The sequence below is a fragment of the Notamacropus eugenii genome, chromosome 1 (genome assembly GCF_028372415.1).
Source record: "Notamacropus eugenii isolate mMacEug1 chromosome 1, mMacEug1.pri_v2, whole genome shotgun sequence".
Lineage (NCBI taxonomy): Eukaryota > Metazoa > Chordata > Mammalia > Diprotodontia > Macropodidae > Notamacropus > Notamacropus eugenii.
The window spans coordinates 318,524,400-318,547,587 of NC_092872.1; the positions used below are offsets into that span (position 1 = coordinate 318,524,400).

Consider the following 23,188-nt stretch of genomic DNA (forward strand, 5'->3'; position numbering starts at 1 on the left):
ACAACCAAGTTATCTTATGTCTGTTTGCCTCACTTTACTTTTTTGTAAGAGGATAATAATAGCACCCACCTCCCAGGGTCATTATAGGGGTCATAGGATTATAAAATGCTTGGCATAGGGCAAATGCTATATGAATATGAACTGTTTTATTACTAGATGTAATTGTTTCATACCTGATAACTTCATATGGGTTTTTTGATGTGATCAGTATACAATACAATGTGATGAGATGGAATGATTTTCTGTGTAGGGTAATTGGAAAGCACATTCACCTGAATTGAGAGAACCTGACTGGTAATGTGTTTTGTTTCAAGTTGCAAATATATGATTTTGTTTAGGTTTGTGTTATGTTTCTAAATTTTCTTATATTTTTAAATTAGGTAAACCATTATATCAGCTATGTTGTTAGAAAAGCAACTTCTTTTATAATCTGGATGCTGTTAGATTAAGAACTATACTTTTAAAAAATGCTAAAAGAGGGGACAGAAAAGTGTTAAAGTGTTTTATCGGTCCTGCTGATCTCGTGCAGTAATATTCTGTAGTACTGAAATTAAGAAGGTTCTGATTTTGCCTATATTTAAGAGGAAGTTTCATCTAAAACTATTTGGCCATCATTTGTGAAGATTGTTAACTAAGTTATTTGAAGTCATTGCTATGATATTAAAACCTATCAAGTATTTACCTAGTATTTATAAAGGAGAATTAATATTTTAGTACTGTGCGGGAAAAGGTACAAAGAAAAGGTCTTGTAAAATCTCCCTTCTAAACTTACAAGGATTCTTAGAACCATCTAATCATATTTTCTTATCAACTCAGTGTAAGAACTTGCTGTGTTGTAGAATTCTGCTGAATAAATAGGATACATATACTCTTTGCAAGTAAATGGGGGTGCAATTTTCCAGCCTGCTTTTGATGTAGAATGAGTTTCATCTGAGAATATATACATATAGATAGATGCATACATATATACATACATGCATACACACATTTGGAGTATGTGTAGGTTTATAGCAATTGACCAGTGTTGTTTTCCTAAGGCAGGGATGAGGAACCTGCAGTCTTGAGGCCACATGTGGCCCTCTAGGTCTTCAAGTGAGGCATTTTGACTGAATCTAAACTTCACAAGACAAATCCCCTTAATAAAAGGATTTGTTCCACAAAACTTGGACTTAGTCAAAAAGTCACACCCAAGGACCTAGAAGGCCACATGTAGCCTCAAGAGAGTAGATTCTTCATCTCTGTTCCAGAGGTTTAAGTAAACTATCACATATTCCGTCTATGTGGTATTACAGAATGTAATTATTTTCTTCATTTCAAGTGATGTATCTCATGCCAGATTGAATTTATGCTATAGAAGGCAAAGGGAGAAAACGATATTGAGTAAATTTTTAAAGGCCTGGCAAACTTTGCTATCTGGTAATTTAATTGGTTCTGTGTACACATGTGCGCGCGCACACACACACACACACACACACGGCAATGTAAAGAATCTATATGCCCTCCCCAAGCCTGAGCTAGCTGATTCACTCAGAAAAAGGAGAATTTTCCTTGACGGATTGGACAAGGAAATAGAACAGGAGGAAAAATCTGGGTTCCCCAAATTTTAATAATTGGCTCTTAATATGAGAGAGAAATAATCATTTCTCTTATTCTTCTATTTATTCTATTGAAAGACATAATCTCCACACTGGATCACTAACTAATATGACAAATACTTCAAGAAGGGTTTCTAACTATAGGAGGGGAAAAGGGAAAGAAGGACAGGCCCTTTGACAATATCAAAGGGAGCAATTGCCTTTGAAAAGCAGACCTTGTAGATAAAAAGCAGGAAGAGAAAAAAAAATAGTAACAGAACTGTGCATTTTATAGATGTCCCCTCCCCTACAGTCCTCAGTTCCTCTGGAAACATCTGATGCAGTCTTTTGGTCTGGGTGTGGTTTCAGAGCAGTTCTCCTGTTCAGATCCCTTATAGAGATCCTCTTTTCCACTAAAAATCCCCTACAAAATTGGTCTGAACACAGTTTTAAATTTACATTGCCAATAACCAAGTTAATTAATGAAAGTTAGCTCAAATATTGTGTCTCTATTATTAGAGAATCAAATTTGGGACATTTTAGACCACAGAATTTGCATTTTTAGGTTGGTCAGTTGCCATGTTGAGATACACACACACACACACACACACACAGGAAACTCAGGTATAAACATAAAATCAGAAGACTATTTTTATACTCTTCATGGTTCATTCCCACATTAGGAGGAAGAGATTCTGCTAAGGAATTAATAACAGAATACTTTTTTATCAGAAAATAGCCAATTTTGTTGTGATAAGCTTTAAAAGTGAGCCATGTAGGATATTTTCCATTCAAGTGGAAATGTTTTAATGGAGAAATTGAGTGAGGAGAATCACACCCCCATCATGCCAAGCATCATTCTCTCAAACTTTTCCAGGAGAAGTCTACCTGCAATTCAGGAATGTAAACCCCATAGCATCACTGTTATCACAGATCATTGGCTTAACTGCATTCCTTTTTAATTATACCTGGAGTCAAACTCAGGAAAATATCAATTATAGTTCCAGAATGTCATAAATAGAAAATTCCAATAATTAGAGCTTTGAATAGATTCAGTTTTCAAGGATCATATTTCCCAGATAACAAGTATTGATTATGATTTCACATTGGTAAAAGTATAAGATTCATCATTGAAAATCATGACATATCTTGATATAACTAGTATACATGCTAAATAGATAATTTTTGTCCCTAAGTTCAACATTACACAAATGATTTTGTTTTAAGATGCTTACTAACAAACAACAGAAGACTTAAAATGAAATGTGTAAATATAATAATTCCAAACTGTATAGAGAAAAAAGATTATATGAAAAGTTGTCTATAGTAAAAGACGTTAAGTTATTAATCATGTCTAAATGGACATAAATAGAGACTACTGTTCTCAGATCCCTTTAAACAATAGGAACATCTTTAAGGTGACTTTTAAGTAGTTTGCATTCACTTCATGTTCTTCACATAGGGTCTAATCCCAGATTAAACAAACATAAGCAAAATCAGATTTCCCATTAAGGTAACACATTACAGCTCATAATTTACTACTCTCCTCTAAAACAATTGATTTTACTGAAATCCTATTCTTTGAAACAAAAACAAAAGAGCCTCACAACTTAATAAATTCGCTTCTTTGTTTCACAAACTTCTCTACCCTTGTCTAATTATATTCATATAGTAAGTATTAGATTCAGTAGTGTGATAACATACTTTCACTGTTTGTCTACCCTGACAATAGAAATTTTCTCTGAGAATTATGAGCAAGGCCATAGTTATAACAGCATCAATACAGGCCCTCAAGGACTACTCCAGTATAAGTAGCCTAGCATATGGAAACATATTAACAGATTTCTTGCATTGAAAAATGAATTAAGAAGAATCCAATCTTAGCTTTTCCAAGCTAACCTCCCTATTGTATTACCATGGACAGATAATCAGTAGTCTTAAATCTCAGATGTCACTGCCCTTGAGCTGCTGACTCCGGATGTTTTTCTTAAAGCTCCTATTTAAAGATGGTCCAAGGGCACAAGAAACCTAAAAATGAAACTCCAAAAAGAATATTCAGGGTCTCAAAAAATGCTTTCTCCTCAAACTACAAAATCTCACTAATCACAGTAGGTCTGGATACAATTGTTACCAATAGCATCAAATTACTGCAATTAAATTGAATTACAAATAAAGTTTATCAGGCCTTCTAAAATTCATACAAAAAAGCTTTGCTTAAACATAAACACAAAAGATTTTTAGTAAAGGATTTCTTCTTGAAAGTATTTCTCCTTATTAAAAACAGGTTGGAATTCACACTGATGCTAAAAAGATAACCACTAAACTTTAATGAATTTCATTTCATTTCATTGGAAACCTCTTAACTGACAGATATTTCTTTCTTATTCAATCTTAAAGCAAAAATAAATCTTTAAAATTGGAATTTGTCAAAACTAAATTGGTGTAAATTGCTTTAAGTTTTTGTGCTCATCCTTCGTTGCTGAAGAAGACCATGCCATCAGAGAAATGATGACATTACTTGCACTTGACTTTGTTTTGAATAAGGGAGGGCCATGCGACGTCACCAGCCTCACTTCTCCGGAGCTATCTGAATTCAGTGACCAGATATTTATCAGGATGACTGGAGATGACCCAGGATACTGTAGGAGACCTTGGCCCCTTTAAGTCAAGGTCTTCTCAGGAACTCACTTAGGGTAAGGTAAACCCCATTCAGGGAAGGGAAGGGAAAGGAATCTAACCAGTAAAACCCAAGTTGACTGGGCATCTTCTGGCCATCCAAATTTACTTTCTTTTGGAGAAGAGAAGGAAGAGGAGGGGGAAACAGGAGAGGAGGAGCTGAGTTACTCAGCTAGCTGGGTTCCCATTCAGGTAGCTGGGTCTACTCACCAATGTTGTATTCATCCTTTGTTGCCAAAGAAAATTGTGCCATCAGAGAAATGATGACATAACTTGTCTTTAAGTATCGTAAATAAATCTCCAAAGGTTCATAAAAACAAAATAAATTTCTAACCAACACATATTCCTATTCACCACCCCACACCAGCCAAAAAGTTTTTGGATTAGGATGGAGATTCAGTTTTTCTATGACAAATATGTGTGTGTGAATAGACAGACAGACAGACAGACAGACAGACAGACAGACAGACAGACAGACAGACAGACAGACAGATAGATAGATAGATAGATAGATAGATAGATAGACAGACAGATAGACAGACAGACAGATAGACAGATAGATAGATTTATTCTACTTTCCAAGAACTTTACCATCAAACTCCTGAATACCTCAATGTTCATTTTGCATCATTACAGTGGCAGTAATTTAATTCCAACAACAAATATACTTCACAATTTGTGCCAGGTCTATTGAAGACTTTTATTTTCTATATGTTTCAACAACAGGAATTCAGCAACAGGAAATGCTGCAAATTTTGAATTAAACTCTCTTATTATAAAATACTTAAGCAAATACTTTCCTGTGGTAGTGATTATTGATTTTGACTAGATTACTTTTACTGACACTCTTGAAAGATTGAAAACATAGCATGAGGCTATCTCCATTAATGGAATTTGAAATTTTTTAAGAAGCTTGCAGGCTGCATAGTTTCTGTTCAGTGGTACTTTAGAATGTTTAAGTGTCTAATTAAAATGCTATTTCAAAGAGCAACTTATTTCCTTTTTTTATTTAGTTTTAACTGTACCATTAATTTTCAATTTGATGACATTTAAAATGTAGCCATTACTTTGAAGTTATATTTTAAAAAGGCAAGACAATGTATTCTATCCACTTTACAGAGTGCTAATCATTTCTATTGCACATGTGATACACAAAGAATTTATTTCATTGTTCCAATAGAATAGATTATGAAAATACTGATTTAGAGGAGGCATTCTAAACTGGCAAGGCAAGTTCTAGGTAATTTTGCATAAATAAGAGAGAATTTTCAGTCATGTGAAAGACATAAGTATTCATACAGCTGTACGCTAGGTGAAGGGCAGCTAGGTGGCATGGTGCTGGGCCTGGAGTCAAGAAAATTAATCTTCCTGAGTTCACATCTTGACCTCAGACATTGTTAGCTGTGTGACACTGGGCAAGTAATTTAATCATGTTTGCCTTAGTTCCTTATCTGAAAAATGAGCTGGAGAAGGAAATGGCAAACCCCTCTAGTATCTCCACTAAGAAAACCCCAGATGGGGTAATGAGAATTGTACACAACTGAAAAAAGGACTTCAACAACAACAACATGCTGGGTGTGCTCAGTCAGAAATTAATATCCCTGTTATCTCCTAACAATAGGAGATTACCCAGGGTATGTAACCTACAAGGGAATGGGTGATTTTCTCAGTTTCAAAAAACTTCCTTCTTGTTGTGAACAGCACGTAGATTTTCCTATTTCCTTCCTCTCTTTTCCAATTATTTTCCCAAAGTAAAACAAGCGCAGTATTAAGACAATATTCACTTCACTTGACAGAAAAGGAAACATTTTCAGATGGATTTGGAAAATCCTAAGCCCAGAAATCTTCAGAGATCATGACCCTTGGTGATAGCATGAAGTGGCAACTAGAGACTCTAGAAAGACATTAATCACTGAAGCCCAGGAGAGAGCTACATCAAAGGAGAAGTTCCTGTAGATTCCATAAAGGGAGAAAATAATTTTAATGTTAGCAGTACTGAAGTACTTCTTAGTCTCAGACAATCTCTCCATTTTACCTGACTATCTTTGCACTTTAAATTTGAACCTACTATTCCCAAGGATCTTGTGTTTGACAGAAAAGATAATTCCTCCAATTTAGAGAAAACATTTTGGTAACTTCTATTCTTGCTCTAACTTCTCAATAAACACTCCCTTTCTAAAAAATCTAATAGCATTCTACTTGCCAAATGGAGAGGGCAAAAGATGGAGTCTTAGGAGCTACCTGAATCTTTAGACCCTGAATCTTTTAGGGTTTCCTTTAGAACTCTTGAAGAGGAGGGGGCAGAGCCAAGATTGTGGAGTAGAAAGACGCATATACTCTAGTGCTTACCCCACAGCCCACAAAATACCTGTAAAAAATGACTCAACAAATTCTGGAGCAGCAGAAGCCACAGAACGACAGAGTGAAAGAGATTTCCAGTTGAAGATAACCTGCAAGGTAGGCAGGAAAGGTCTATCCCATGGGATACTGAGTGGAGCAGAGCCCAGTCCTGACTATGCAGCACAGGGAGGAAAAGAATTGAACAGGCCTCTGGGGCAGAATCCCCAGCAAAGAGAATCCCAGATCCCTCAACCCACAATCGGCAAAGAAAGCTTCAAAGGTCAGTGTGGGAAGGCTTTCCCAGCTGGGCAAGAGGGAAGCAGGGTCCCCCTAGCACTGGTCCCTGATGGCAGCAGAGGCAGCAGCAGCAATAGCAGTAGGTGGCAGGATGCTGCCGGGGCGATGGAAGCAGCCTGTGATCATTGTCCAAGCAGCTCAGCTTAAAGCCTCTGGGGGGGGAGGGGGTGCTGAGCAGGGGATCTGAACCTCAGCTGAGAGTGGTGCACCATCCCCACCCAAAGCCCCTGGGGGAACTGAGCCACTGATCTGAATCTCAGTCCTGAGCATGGTTCTGGGGGGAGGAGGGGCAATAGTACCCTCCTCTTGATAAAGGATTCGGAAGTCAAGTAACTGGCTGGGAAAATGCCCAAAAAAGGGGAAAAAAATAAGACCACAGAAGGTTATTTTCTTGGTGAACAGGTATCTCCTTCCATCCTTTCGAATGAGGAAGTGCAAGGCATACTGTCAGAGGAAGTAAAGCCTTCTGCCTCCAGTACCTGCAAAATGAATATGAAATGGGCTCAGGCCATAGAAGAGCTTGAAAAGCAAGTCAGAAGCTCATTAAAGGAGAACCAAAAAATGCTGAGAAAAACACCTTTAAAAATAGGCTAACTCAACTGGAAAAGAGGTCCAAAAAGCCAATGAGGAGAAGAAGGCTTTAAAAAGCAGAATTTGCCAAATGGAAAAGGAGGTTCAAAAGATCATTGAACAAAATGGTTCTTTAAAAATGATAGTGGAGTTCAGGGAAGCTAATGGTTATACAGTAAATCAAAAAGTTACAAAACAAAAGCAAAAGATTAAAAAAATAGAAGATAATGTGAAGCATCTCATTGGAAAAACAACTGACTTGGAAAATAGATCCAGGAGAGACAAATTAAAAATTATAGGACTACCTGAAAACCATGATCAAAAAAAGACCCTAGACATTATGTTTCATGAAATTATCAAGGAAAACTGCCCTGTCTATAACCAGAGGGCAAAATTAGTATTGAAAGAATCCACTGATCACCTCCTGAAAGAGATCCAAAAAGAGAAACTCTTAGGAATATTGTGACCAAATTTCAGAGTTCCCAGGTTAAGGAGAAAATATTACAGGCAGCTAGAAAGAAACAATTCAAGTACTGTGGAAATACAATCAGGATAACACAGGATCTGGCAGCTTCTGTATTAAAGCATCGAAGGGCTTGGAATAAGATATTCCAGAAGTCAAAGGAACTGGGATTAAAATCAAGAATCACCTACCCAACAAAACTGAGTATGACACTTCAAGGGAAAAAGTGGTAATTCAATGACATAGAGAACTTTCAAGCATTCGTGATGAAAAGACCAGAACTGAATAGAAAATTTGACTTTCAAACACAAGAATCAAGAGAAGCATGAAAAGAGTGATTGTTGCTCCTGAGTTGAGGCTGTTGGACCTCTATATCTGGATTCTAGGGTTCTCTGTGAGGCAAATGGCTTTCAATTAATCAGTATTGTGTGTCTTTACCTTTTGCGGAATCTAATGAGGGTAATGGGCTATTACATTATTTCACATTTCTTACATTTGTTTCTGAGTGCCTGGGTATTCAGGTTCTGTAGTAGAGGAACAACAATCTGTTCCATATCTGATATCCAAAATTTCTCTCAAAGACCTTTGTGTGAAGGCATGATGCTACCAACATATGTGAAAACCGAATATATGTAAGTTTTATTTTAGAAATTTTCTTGAAATTTTATCCCCAGATGAGGACATTAAGATCCAGAAAGAAAGAACTTTATCCTTTGCTGTTAGGATTCTCAGAATGAACTGTGGTCTCTTTGAACTTAAAGTCCCTTGCTGTTGGGTCTGGAATAGGGGTGATATTTGGCTTGTAAATCATAGATTGTAAGAGCTAGCTGTTAAAAAAATTTAATTTAATTTTTTATTTATGGAATAAAGCAAGCATTTCTATAATATAGTACAATAAAAAGAATGATTCCATATAAAATTGCAACTCTATTATGTACAAGTTGCTATTATTTTAAAATATATAATAAAGTTATCATGTTAAAAAAAAAACTCTTGAGGAGAAGAATAATCAGCTGCTCTCTGACCAGTCAGTACAAGTAGGAATTGGGAGAGTAAGTCGCAGGAGGTGTACTATGCAGAGATGAAACAATATCAAGATTTAAAAAATTAATGAAACAATAAGCACTTATTAAGAACTTTCTCTGTGTTGGAAACATTGTTATGGCTTGACATACAAAGATATAAGTGAAATATCCCTATTCTCAAGGAGGCAGTCTCTCAAGAGAGATACACAAATGTAAAGGTAGTTGACAACCTCCATGTATAGAAAGTTATTTGGGGATCAGACCACATGCACTCATAGGTCAACCAAGTTCAGCTTGCAACTTGGCTCATTGTTTTATATTTAATTTTAATTTCTGAACTCTATAGAAACATTGGAATAGGCTTCAATAAATTATTTGTCATTAATAAACTTGTAAGTTCATGTCTGTTCATTGATTATCTAGAGAGTCTCTCTAGATTATTATTATTTAATTTTTTAATGAACTAGAGAAAACATCTTACTCAAATTAGTTTTTTCCTTTTTGCCTCTCTTCAGTTACCACAGGAAACAACCTTTCAAAATGCGAAATAACTTCCATTTCCCCACAGATTTCACAGATAAACCTCCATTTGGGGAATTTCCTCATAAAGCAACACTTGATGTAATTCAAGAGAGTAACCCATTCTCACCTTATTTCTCTGTTTTCTCCTCAGAAATTTGTAGGTCACAGAATCAGCACAACAAGCATGCACACACACACTCAGACACACACATACCTTTTCTATTAAAACACTGTCAAGTATTTCATACTATGTCAATTTATCCTTTGATATTTAAAATTTCTAATTTAATTTTTTTTAATTTTGATTTTCTACGGGTTTTTTTTTGTTTTTTAGTTGCATGCCCAATTTATTAATATGTTCTTTCTCTATTTTACTGATGCATGTATTTAGAGGTATAAGAACAGTTTTGGCTACATTCCACCACTTCTGTTATATCTTAATAAGATTATTAATTGTTTCTATGATTTGTTCTTTGAGCCATCTATACTTTGGGGTTAAGTTCTTTAGTTTCCATTCATTTTTAATACATTCTGAAAAGGTCCTTTATGGAATGTAATTTTATTGCACTATGATTCAAAAATTGTGGGTTTGATATTTTTATTTTTTTGCATTTGTGAGAATTTTTATGCCCTAATACATGATAAATTTCTGTGAAGTTTCCATGAGTAGCCAAGAAATAGGTTTATTCCTTTCTATTGTTATTCAACATTCTCCAGAGAACAAGTATATCTAACTTTTCTAAAATTCTATTCATCTGCTTAATTGTGTTTCTTTTGTTTTGTTGTTCTTTTTTGGGGGGGGGGAGTTAAATTTATCTAGGTCTGAGAAAAGCAAATTGATTGTTCCTGTTCATTCGTTTCAGTCATATCTGACTCTTTGTGACTTCATTTATTTTTTTTTTTATTTGTTTGTTTTATTTTATTTTGGCAAAGACACTGAAGTGGCTTGCCATTTCCTTCTCCAGCTCTTTTTACAGATGGGAAAATTTAGGCAGACAGTGACTTCCCCAGATTGATACAGCTAATAAATGTCTGAAGCCAGATCTGAACTCATAAAGAGGAATCTTCTTGACTTCAGGCCTGGCACTCTATCCACTGAAACACTTAGATTCCTCTTAAGGAAACTGAGGTCCCCCACTATTACAGATTCACTGTTTATTTTCTCCTATAACTCATTTGACTTTTCTTTAAGCATACAGGTGCTATCTTATTTGGTTAGCAATGTATTTAGTACTGATATTCTTTTAGCTTCTATGGTATCTTCTAGCAAAATATATTTATAAGGTTTATCTCTAAAAGAGAAACATAAAACTAATTTTATCCTATTATTTTGTCTAAGATGATGATTTCTGCCATGATTCTTTTTTTACTTTAGCTAAAGAATAATATATTCTGTCTTCTTTATTTTAAGTCTCCGTATTTTTCTTTTTGAAGTCTGTTCCTTGTAAACAACATATTGTTGGAGTCTTATTTCTAAAGCGTTCTCTTATTTTCTTCTCTTTTATGGGTGAGATTTTCCCATTCCCATTCATATTCAAATTCATATTCATCATTATTCACATTCACATTTTTGCTGTCTATGATTTCGTAATCCTATTCTATACTTTTCCATCTCTTTCTTTCCTCATTCCTCTTTAAGATACTGCTGAACATTAGCTAGCTACCCTCATTTTTCCCTTAACTTCCCTTTCCCTCATATTTGTCTGTTGAGTAATATACATTTCTCTGCCCAAATATGTGCACATGTATGTTTTGTTCCTTTAACCAGTTCAGATGAGAGTGAAGATTAAGAGTTAAACCCTTCCCTTTCTGCGGTATAAACTCATTCTTGGTCGCTGTAACTATGAGAGATAATTCCCTCTATTTTCTCTCTCTTTCCCCTTCTACCAGTACATTCCTCTTCTCCACTCTTCTCCTCTTCTTTTGACATCATCCAAACATAATAGAATAATACCCAACCTTACAGTTAAGACTCCCTATGAAATACCTACTGATATTAAAGTTCCAAGAGATTGTATTCATTTTCTCATCACATAAGAATACAAAAATTTTAAACTTTTTTAGTACCTTTTTAAAATTTTTACTTATGACTATTTTTTTTATGCTTTGCTTTAGTTTATATGTTTAATATAACAAATATTCTGGTCTTAACATCAGGAACGTTTGAAAGTCTTCTATGTCATTGCGGGCCCATTTTCTACATTAAGATTATAAGCAGATAGCAGAGCAGGAAAGATGGACTGAATCAGAAGTGCCAGTGTGGATTTCCAAGCAGATCAGCCCAGGACAAGAGTCCAATGGAACTGAGTGATATAGAAGCACAGGGGCCACAGTAACAAGAGCTGCCACTCCTGAGGTGATCATCCCACACACTAAATGTCTCAAAGTCAGTTACTTGAACTTCTGAGAGTCAAGATGACAGAGCAAACTGCAAGTGTTCTTACCTTTCCCTTGTTAAACTTGGAAAACCCAGAGAATATTGCCCCAGGAAAGATCCTAGAAGAGTGGAGCCAGCAGAAGGGGTAAAGAGTCTTTTAGGTCTGGAAGCTAGGAGACCAGCTGGAAGAGTCCCTTGAGTTGTGGTTGAAGAGGTCCAGCATAGGACTGAAAGTGTCCCAAAAAGAACCACTTAAGTGGACCAGAAAAAGATTCTGAGCCCGAGTGAACTGAACTTTATAAAACTCAATTTGAGAGATGAACTTGAAGGAAGATGGACTAGAGTGAGAAGACCTCTGAGGTCTTTTCATCATAAGAAGAGTAATACAGGGAGGTGGAGCCAAGAAGATGGAGTAGAAACACTGACCTGTAAAAGCTCCCCCACATAGCCCATAAAATATATGTAAAAAATGGCTCTAAACAAATTCTAGAGCAGCAGAAGCCACAAAACAACAAAGTGAAAGAGACCACGAGCCCAAGACAGTCTGGAATGCTGACAAGAAAGGCATATCGCACTGGGTGCTGAGGAGAGCGCAGCCAAGAGTGGACCACTCAGTGCAGCAGGGACAGGACCTGGAACAGGCTTCAGGGAGCCACCAGCAGCAACAGTTCCAGGATTGCTCATAAATGCCAAAGACAGCTTCAAGAAAATTTTTCTTCTGAGTAAGAAGAGAATGTGGTCTGGACCACCAGCAGCAGCCATTGTAGCAACAGCATCCATTTTGGGAGCCCTGCCCCTAAAGTCCCTGGGAGAACTGAGCACTGCTCTGAATTAACACTGAACCCAGCCCTAGGATGAGGAAGAGCACTGGTGTGGTGGAGTTTGAGGTGGTTGTGGAGAGGGAACTCTGCTCTCAGATTCTAGGCAGAAAAGTTTTTGATTGCTCCCAGAGCAGTGTGTAAGCCAGAAGAGGAGTAAACTCCTGTCCCTCGATTGTGCCACCTTGGAAGAACTGAGAACTTTCAGGTCCCCAGAATACACCCTCCTCTTGACAAATCACTCAAAAGTCAAGAAACTGACTGGAAAAATACCCAAAAAAGGGGAAAAATGAGACTATAGAAGATAACATGAAATATCTCATTGGAAAAACAACTGACCTGGAAAAGAGATCCAGGAGAGATATTTAAAAATTATGGGAATACTTGAAAGCCATGATCAAAAGAAGAGCCTAGACATTATTTTTCATGAAATTATCAAGGAAAACTGCCCTGATATTCCAGAATCAGAGGAAAAAATAAATATTGAAAGAATCAACTGATCACTGCTGAAAGAGAAATTCCTAGGAATATTGTAGCCAAATCTCAGAGTTCCCAGGTCAAGGAGAAAATATTGTAAGCAGCTAGAAAGAAACAATTTGAATATTGCGGAAATACAATCAAGATAACACAAGATCTGGCAGCTTCTACATTAAGGGATTGAAGGGCATGGAATATGATATTCCAGAAGTCAAAGGAACTAGGATTAAAACCAAGAATCACCTACCCAGCTAAACTGAGTATAATATTTCAGGGGAAAAATTGGTCATTCAATAAAATAGAGGACTTTCAAGAATTCTTGATGAAAAGACCAGAGCTAAATAGAAAACTTGACTTCAAACACAAGAATCAAGAGAAGAATGAGAAGGTAAATAGGAAAGAGAATCATAAGGGACTTAACTAAAATTGAACTGTTTACACTCCTACATGGAAAGATAATATTTGAAACTGTTGAGACTTTTCTCAGTATTTAGGAGGTTGGAGGGATTATACACACACATACACACACACACACACACACACACACACACACAGCACAGGGTGAGGTGAATAAAAAGCATGATACCCCAAAAAATAGAATTAGGGGATGAGAGAGGAAGATATTGGGAGGAGAAAGGGAGAAATGGAATGGGGCAAATTATCTCACATAAAGAGGCAAGAAAAAGCTTTTTCAGTGGAGGGGAAAAGGGGGAAGTACTGAGAGCAGAAAAGTGAAGCTTACTCTCATCACATTTGACTTAAGGAAGGAATAGCATGTTCACTCAATTTGGTATGAAAATCTATCTTACACTACAGGAGTGTAGGGAAGGAGGGGACAAGTGGGGTGGGTGGAATGATAGAAGGGAGAGCAAATGGGAGGAGGAAGTAATTAGAAACAAACACTTTTGGGGAGGGACAAAGTCCAAAGAGAGAATAGAATAAATGGGGGCCAGGATAGGATGGAGGGAAATATAGGTAGTCCTACCCAAAATGACTATTATGGAAGTCTTTTGTAAAACTGCACATACATTGCCTATATTGAATTGCTTGCCTTCTCAGAGGGAATTGGTGGAGAGGAAGGAAGGGAGAGAAGTTAGAACTCAAAATTTTAGGAACGAATGTTGATAATTGATTTTACAATAAGAAACACAGGTAATGGGATATAGAAATCTACCTTGCCCTATAAGAAAAGAGAGAAGATGAGGATCAGGGAAGGAAGGGCTTTGATATAAGGGAAGGCATATTGGGGGAAGGGGTAATCAGAATGCAAGGCGTTATAGGGTGGGGGTAGAGATGGGGAGAAAATTTGGAACTCAAAATTTTGTGGAAATTAATGTTGAAAATAAAAAAATAAATAAACATAAAAAAAAGAAAAAAGAGAGAAGACATCTGAGGCAGACAGCAGAGCATCTCAACTGTCTGGGCAGAAGATGATGAGGGCCCATATTAAGTGCAAGTCAAAAGGGGTCCATATGAAGGTGGAACTAACAATATTCAGAAAGAGATTGATTGATATGTGGGGTGATTAAGAGTGATAAGTTAAGGGTGATATCCAAGTTGCAGGCCTAGGTGACTGGAAGAATAGTGATGCCCTACATAAAATTAGAAAATCTATCCAAAATACTTATAGCAGCACTTTTTGTGATGGCTTATAACTGGAAACAAAGTGGCTGCCCATCAACTGGGGAATGGTTGAACAAGCTGTAGATGGAATGGAATAGAATGCTGTTATGCTACAAGAAAAGATACATGTGATGAATACAGAAAAGCCTGGGAAGATCTATCTGAACTGATGCAGACTGAAATAAACAGAACAAAGAAAACAATCTATACAATGACTACAACAATATAAATGGAAAGGACAAACTCCAACAAATCAAAAATGAAAGTAACAAAATTAAAAAGATCGCACATGTTCTGAATGAAGAAATAGGAAAGGACACTCCCAATCCATCCCTTTATGGAGGTGGGAGGTGCACAGGTATTACATACCCAGCACGTTTCCAGTTCTTTTCAATATGTTGATCCATTGTATTGAATTTTTTTGACTCTCTAAAAATACTCTTTGTCATATAGAATGTCTCTTCAGAAGGTAGAGGGATGCTTGGGATAATTGTAATTATATAAGAATGAAAAAATATCAATAAAAACTTTAAAAAAAACATCCTGAGCCCCAGAGGGTGTAGCCAGTAAGCACCAACACCAGGACTCCATGTGTGCCTTAGCACAATGAGGGTAACTTGGCAGACACAAGCACAGACAGGGTCCACCAGCTGCTAAACTTATCTGTGCTCTAGCTGAGCCCTGGGGGAGGAAGAAACCTCCAGTCACCAGATCACCCCTCTTCCATAACTCACAGCAGGGGCTTCAGTGTAACTCTGGGGAAACTCAGGAAGACTTCACATGACCTCAACCTTGGCACACACCAGCCAGTTTAGCCCCAGGTAAGTTGTAGTATTATATAGCTTCGAGTTGAAAGAACTAGAGGCCACAACATCCAAAGCCAGAAACCAGACCCCAAACTCCCAGCATAAGAAATGTGGGACAGAACCCTCTGTGCCCCAGAAGCAGAGATCCACTTTAAAAGCAGGGGAAAAGGCAAACACCATGAGCAGGAAAAAAATTAGAATGGGGACAGGGAAGATCAAAATACTAATTCAGAAGAGGACAGCATTGACACTGTACTCACATCTGAAACCTTACTCACATCTGAAACCTCAAAATGAACTGGTCTCAAGACCAAAGAGCATACTTGAAGGAGCTCAGGAGCAATTTTAAAAAACAAATTAGAGAGGTAGAAGAAAAATTGTCTAATGGTATTAAAAATACAATTGACAAAAATGAAAAAAAAATTCTCTGAAGGGAACACCTCATTAAAAAGTAAAACTGGCAAAACAGATAAGAAAGTCCAAAATTTACCTGGAAAAACTGAACAAATGAAAAAGGAAGTACAAAAGCTAACTGAAGAAACAATTTATTAAAAATTAGAATTAGGCAAGTAGAAGTTAATGACTCTATGAGGCATTAAGAATCAGTCAAATAAAATCTAAAAAAATGAAAAAATAGAAGAAAATGTAAAATATCTCACTGGAAAAACAACCGATCTGGACAATAGATCCAGGAGAGAAAATCTAAGGATGATTGGTCCTGTGCAAAGCCATGATGAAAAAAAAAGAGCCTGGACAATAATCTTCAAGAAATCATCAAGGAAACCTGCCCTGAAGTCCTAGATACAGAGGGCAAAACTGTCATTTAAAGAATCCATTGATCACCTCCTCAAAGGGATTCCAACTTGAAAACACCAAGGAATATTGTTGCCAAATTCCAGAGCTATCTTGTCAAGGAGAAAATTCTATAAGTAGCCAGAAAGAAATGATTCAAATATCAAGAAACTACAGTCAGGATCACATAGGACCTTGCAGCATCTACATTAAAAGATCTGAGGGCTTGGAATGTGATATTCCGTAAGACAAAGGAGCTTGGAATACAACCAAGGATCAATTACCCAGCAAAACTGAGCATAACATTTCAGGCATGGAGATAGACTTTCAGTGAAATGAGGGATTTTTAGATCTTGCTGATGAAAAGACCATAGCTCAATAGAAAATTGGATCTTCAAATACAAGATTCAAGAGAAGCATAAAAAGGTAAACAAGGGGGAAAATTGTTTTCAGTATAGGTAAACTATTTACATCCCTATATGTGAGGATGGTACTTGTTAATCTTGAGAACTGTATATTTATTATTACATTAGAAAGGAATATACATAGGTAGAGAGAGTGGGTGTAAACTAATTGATGTGAAGATAGAAAATGAAATTAAAGCATGTGAAGCGATTATAATGTGAAAAAGGGAAGGAGGAGGTAGAATAGGGTAAATTACATCACATGAAGAGGCACAAAAACTTTTTATAATAGAGGGAAAGAAGGGAGGGAGAAAAGCATTATTCGAACTTTACTCTCATCTGATTTGGTTCAAGGAGGGAACAACATACTCAGTGAAACATAGAAATCTAACTTGCCCTACAGACAGTAGGAGGGGAAAGGGGAGAGAAAAGGGATAGGTTGGTTAGAAGGGAGGGAAGAAATAGTAAAGGAAAACGGAGGAGGGCTGATAGAAAGGAGGGCAGAATGAGGGAGGTGGTGGTCGAAAGAAAAATCTTGAGGAGGGGGAGGGAGAAGGGAGAAATATAAGCATAAACAAGGGGGGAATAGGCTGAAAATAAAGACATAGATAGTAATCATAACTTTGACTATGAATGAAAGGGACTCTCCCATAAAATAGAGGCTGAAAGCAGAATAGATTAGAAACCATAATCTTACAATATGTTGTTTACAAGAAGCACAATTGAAACAGCGTGATATACACAGGGTAAAGGTAAAAACATAGAGTAGAATATATTATGCTTCAGCTGATGTAAAAAAAAAAAAAGCAGAGGTAGCAATCCTAATCTCAGAAAAAGAAAAAATAAATCTATCTAATCAAAAGAGATAAGAAAGGAGACTGTATTCTGCTAAAAGACACCATACACAATGAAATATTATCACTACTTAATGTATATGCACCAAGTGGTATAACATCCAAATTCTTAGAGGAGAAGTTAAGGAAGTCACATGGAGAAATAAACAGCAAAACGATATTAGTGAGGGATTTCAATCTCCCCCTCTCTGCACTTGATAAATCTAACCTCAAAATAAACGAAAAGGAAGTTAAGGATTAAGAATTCTGGGAAAAGTGGATATGATAGACCGCTGGAGAAAACTGAATGAAGATAGAAAGAAATAAGCCTTTGTCTCAGTGGTACATAGCACATAGTCAATGCATCCTTTTCAGATCATGATGCCATAAAAATTACATGTAATAAAGGGCTATGGAAAGACAGACCAAAAATTAACTGGAAAATAAATAACCCAATCCTAAAGAATGAGTGAGTAAAACAACAAATCATAGGAAAAAATCAATAATTTCATTCAAGAGAATGATAATAACAAGAAAACCTACCAAAACTTATGGGATGCAGCAAAAGCAGACCTTAGGGGAAGTTTTATATCTCAGAATGCTTACATGAGTAAAACAGAGAAAAAAGATATCAAAATAATGCATGCAACTGAAAAAGTTAGAAAAAGAAGAAACTGAACACCAAAGGAGAGATTAATAAAATTTAAATTAAGAAAACTATTGAACTAATGAATAAAACTAAGAACTGGTTTTATGAAAAAAAATAAAATTGATAAACCTTTGGTCAATTTGATTTTAAAAAATTACCAGTATCAAAAATGAAAAAGGTGAACTCACTTCTAATGAATAGGAAATTAAAACAATGATTAGAAATTACTTTGCCCAACTGGGTGCTTACATATTTGACAATGTTGGTGAGATGGATGAATATTTACAAAAGTATAAATTGCCGAGATTTAAAGAAGAGTACGTAAAACACTTAAATAACCTCATCTCAGAAAAAGAAATTGAACAAGCCATCAACGAACTCCCTAGGAAAAAATCTCCAGGGCCAGATGAATTTACAAGCAAACTGTATCAAACATTTAAAGAACAGTTCGTTCCAATACTACACAGACTATCTGGGAAAATTCGTGGTGTTTCACCAAATTCTTTTTATGATGCCAATATGGTGCTAATACATAAACTGAGAAGAGCCAAAACAGAGAAAGAAAACTAAAAACCAATTTCCAAAATCAATATAGATGCAAAAATGCTAATTAAGATATTAGCAAAAGAATTACAGCAACTTATTATGAGAATAATACATAATGGTCAGGTAAGATTTATAACATGAATTCAGGGCTGGTTCAATATCAGGAAAGCTATCAGCATTATTTACCGTATCAAAAACAAAACTAATAGAAACCATATGATTATTTCAATAGATGCAGAAAAAGCTTTTGAGAAAATACAGCACCCATTCCCATAGAAAACTTTGGAGAGCATAGGAATGAATGGAGCTTTCTTCAAAATAATAAGCAATATCTACCTTAAAACATCAGCAAGCTTTGTATCTGTCCATGAAGGATGTTCGTCGAAGAGGACCATAACATCAGAACAATGATGACATGACTTGCACTTGATTTTGTTTTGAGTGAAGGAGGCAACTTTGCCAAAGGAGCAGGATACAAAATAAACACACATAAATCGCTGGCATTTTTATGTAGTACTAACAAAGCCCAAAAGCAAGGGATAGAAAGAGAAATCTCATTTAAAGTTGCTGCAGACATTATAAAATATTTGGAGTAAAGCTGCCAGAGCAAACCCAGGGATTATATGAACACAATTACAAAACACTTCTCACACAAATAAATTCAGATCCAAATAATTGGAAAAGCATAATTTTCTCATGATCAGGATTGAGGTAATATAATAAATGACAATTCCACCTAAACTAATTTACTTATTCAATGCCATACCAATCTAACTACCAAAAATTATTTCATAGAGATAGAAAAAATAGTATCAAAATTCATCTGGAAGAACAAAAGGTGCAGAATATCAAGGGAATAAATGAAAAAAAAATACGAGGGGAGGTGGCCTAGCCATACCAGATATTAAATGGTATTGTAAAGCAGAAATCATAAAAATCAATTGGTACTAAGATACAGATGAGTTGATTAGCGGAAGAGGTTAGGTACACATGACAGAGTACATAATGATTATAACAGCCTATTTTTTGAAAAACTCCAGTACCTCTGCTTCTGAGATAAGAACTCACTGTTTGACAAATATTTCTGGGAAAACTGGAAAATACTGTGACAGAAATTGGGCATAGGTCAATGCCTGACACCGTACACAAGAATAAAGTCCAAATAGGTATATGATTTGGATATAAAGGCTGATACTATAAGCAAATTAGGGGAGAAAGCAATACTTTACTTGTCAGATTTGTGGAGAATAGAGAAATTATTACCAAACAAGAGATAGAGAACATTATGAAATGCAAAATGGATAATTTTGCTTACATCAAATTGAAAAGTTTTTGCACAAAGACAATGCAACCAAAATTAGGAGGGAAGCAGAGAACTGGGAAAGAATTTTTACAACTAGTTTATGTGATAAAGGCCTCATTTCTAAAATATACAAAGAACTAAGTCAAATTTACAAGAATATAAACCATTTCCAACTGATAAATGGTCAAAAGATATGAACAGGCAGTTTTCAGAGGAAGAAATTAGAGAGATATATAGTCATTTTAAAAGTGCTATAAATCACTGCTGATTAGAGAGATGCAAATCAAAACAGCTCTCAGGTACCACATCAAATCTATCAGATTGATTAATATGATAAAACAGGAAGATGATAAATGTTGAAGAAAATGTGGGAGAGTTGGAACACTAACTCATTGTTGGTGGAGTTGTGAGCTGATTCAACCATTCTGGAGAGCAACTTTGAACTATGCCCAAAGGGCTATAAAAGCGTGCGTACCCCTTGATCCAGCAATACCACTGCTAGAACTGCATTCCATAGAAATCATAAAATGGGGAAAAGACTCAATGTACAAAATAGTTATAGCAGCTCTTTTTGTGGTGGCTGACAACTGCAGATTGAGGGGATGCCCATCAACTGGGGCAAGGCTGAACAAGTTGTGGTATATGAATGCAATGGAATATATTGTGTTATAAGAAATGACGAACAGATGGTTCAGAAAAACCTGGATTTATATGAACTGATGCTGAATGAAATGAGCAGAACCAGGAGAACATTATACACAGTAACAGCCACAGCTTGTGAGGACTGTTTATAATAGATTTAGCCCTTCACAGCAATGCAAAGTCCTAAAACATTTCCAAAAGACCCTTGATGCAAAATGTCATCCATATCCAGAGAAAGGACTATAGAGTTGGAACTCAAAATGAAGCAGACTATTTTTTCTTGTATTATGTTTTGTTTTGGTTTGGTTTTTCTCATAGTTGCTCCCATTTGTTTTAATTCTTCTATGCAAGATGACTAATGTGAAAATATGTTTAATGAGAATGTACGTGTAGAACCCTTATAAGATTGCATGCCATCATGGGAAGAAAGGGATGAGGGAGGGGGAAACAAATTTAAAAGTTATGGAAGTGATTGTTGAAAACTAAAAACAAATTAATTATTTAAAAAAAAGGTTATAATCAGGTTATTCTTGGTTACAATGCGAGATCCTATGCCTTCTCTTCATTTATTTGTGAGATGGCTGCTAAATCTTGTGTGTTCATGACTGTGATTACAGGATAATTCAATTCTTTCATTCCAGCTATTCACAGTACTTCATTCCTTGACCTAGGAGTTGTGAATTCCTGGTAGTTTTGCTCTTCCTTGTTTTGATATTGGCATCCTATTTGTGTTATTAAATAAATTTGGTAGGACTCGTTTGCCTATTTTCCAAATAGTTCATATATTATTGAAATTAGTTGTTCTTTAAATATTTAGTAGAATTCATTAGTGAATCCATCTGTTTCCAGGAATTTTTTCTTAGGAAATTCATTGATGGCTTGCTCAATTTCTTTTTCCAAGATGAGGTTATTCAAGTATTCTGTTAATATGGTCAGTTGTATTTTTGCAAAAATTCAACCATTTCGCTTGAATTGTAGATGTCTTGGAATATAATTGGACAAAATAGGCCCTAAAATTGCTTTAATTTTATCTTCATTGGGAATGAATTCATTTTTTTCATTTTTTATTCTAATAATTTGCTTTTCTTCTTTCTTTGTTTATTCAAACTAATCGATGATTTATCTATTTTACTGTTTTTGTAGCACCAGCTTCTAGTTTTATTTATTAATTCAATGGTTTTCTTAATTTCAATTTTATTAATGTCATTTGATTTTTAGAATTTTCGATTTAGATTTTAATTGGGGATTTTTAATTCACTCCTTTTCTAGTGTTTTTTTTAAGTTGCATGCCCAATTGCTTGATCTTTTCTTTATTTTATCGATGTAAGCATTTAAAGATATAAATTTTCTCTTAAATACTGCATCTCATATATTTTGGCATGTTGTCTCTTCTATTTTGTTAATATGTATTTGTGTGTTTGTATACATATACAAATATATAACATACACATCAGGCAGGGATATTTCTTTCTTCTTGAGCTTTGGCTGCATTGCAGAAATTCTGGTATGTAGTTTCATAATTATTTTTTTCACATAATTACAAATCCCTTTTATTTCCCTTTGAACCACTTAAGACTTTAGTGTAAGGCTTTCATTTGGGTCTGCATGTTGAGTGTGTGTGTGTGTATACATATGTATGTGTGTGTATACACACATTATATATATACATATTATATATAATATATATATATATAGTATGTGTGTGTTTGAAATCTTATTTAGAAGACACATAAGTCCTTTAGCTTTAGAGAACCAAACAATTCATTCAGTTCCATATTTTCTCTTTTGCTTAATTTTCTGTTAAATTTATCCATACTGAGAGAGAAACATTAATATCTCCTGTAACGATTATGTTACTTTCTATATATTTTTGTAGCTCAGTTAATGTTTCCTTATGGATTCGGATGCTAAAACATTTGGAATATATGTATTTATTAATGGTGCTGGTCTATTTTTTGTAGTTCCTTTCCTTGTTTGTCCTATTCATTTTTTAGTGTTTGTTTTTGTTTGTCAGGTAGCATGATGATAATTCCAGAGGTTTTAAATATACTTCTTATATGCAACAGATTTTAAAGTCTTGTTTTCTTATCAAATTTGTCATTCTTTTGATTTATTGCATTGTTTAATCATTCACATTTAATGTTATGAGAGTTTGCTATGTCAGATAAACTATTCCATGTGCCCCTAATTTGCTTATGGTATCACCCTTTATCTTTAAATCATGTACCTATCTATCTTAGTCTACAGTATGAGATATTGTTTACACCCAGTTTCTATCTAACTGCTTTTCAGTTTTCTAAGCAATTTTTGTCAAATAATTAGTTCTTGCCACACAATTTTAGATCTTTAGATTTATCTCACACTAGGTTAATATTGTCATTACTGCTTTATACTATGTACCTAATCTACTCCATTTCTTAGCAAGTACCAGTTAAGGACCATGGTTATTAC

At 35.5% G+C, this 23,188-nt stretch overlaps 1 protein-coding gene across 2 annotated transcripts in view; it reads right to left on the bottom strand.

Moving 5' to 3' along the window:
* The window catches only part of MDGA2 (MAM domain containing glycosylphosphatidylinositol anchor 2), a 904,469-nt gene that overhangs the window by 712,767 nt on the left and 168,514 nt on the right, over window positions 1-23,188 (bottom strand). The window lies entirely within an intron of this gene.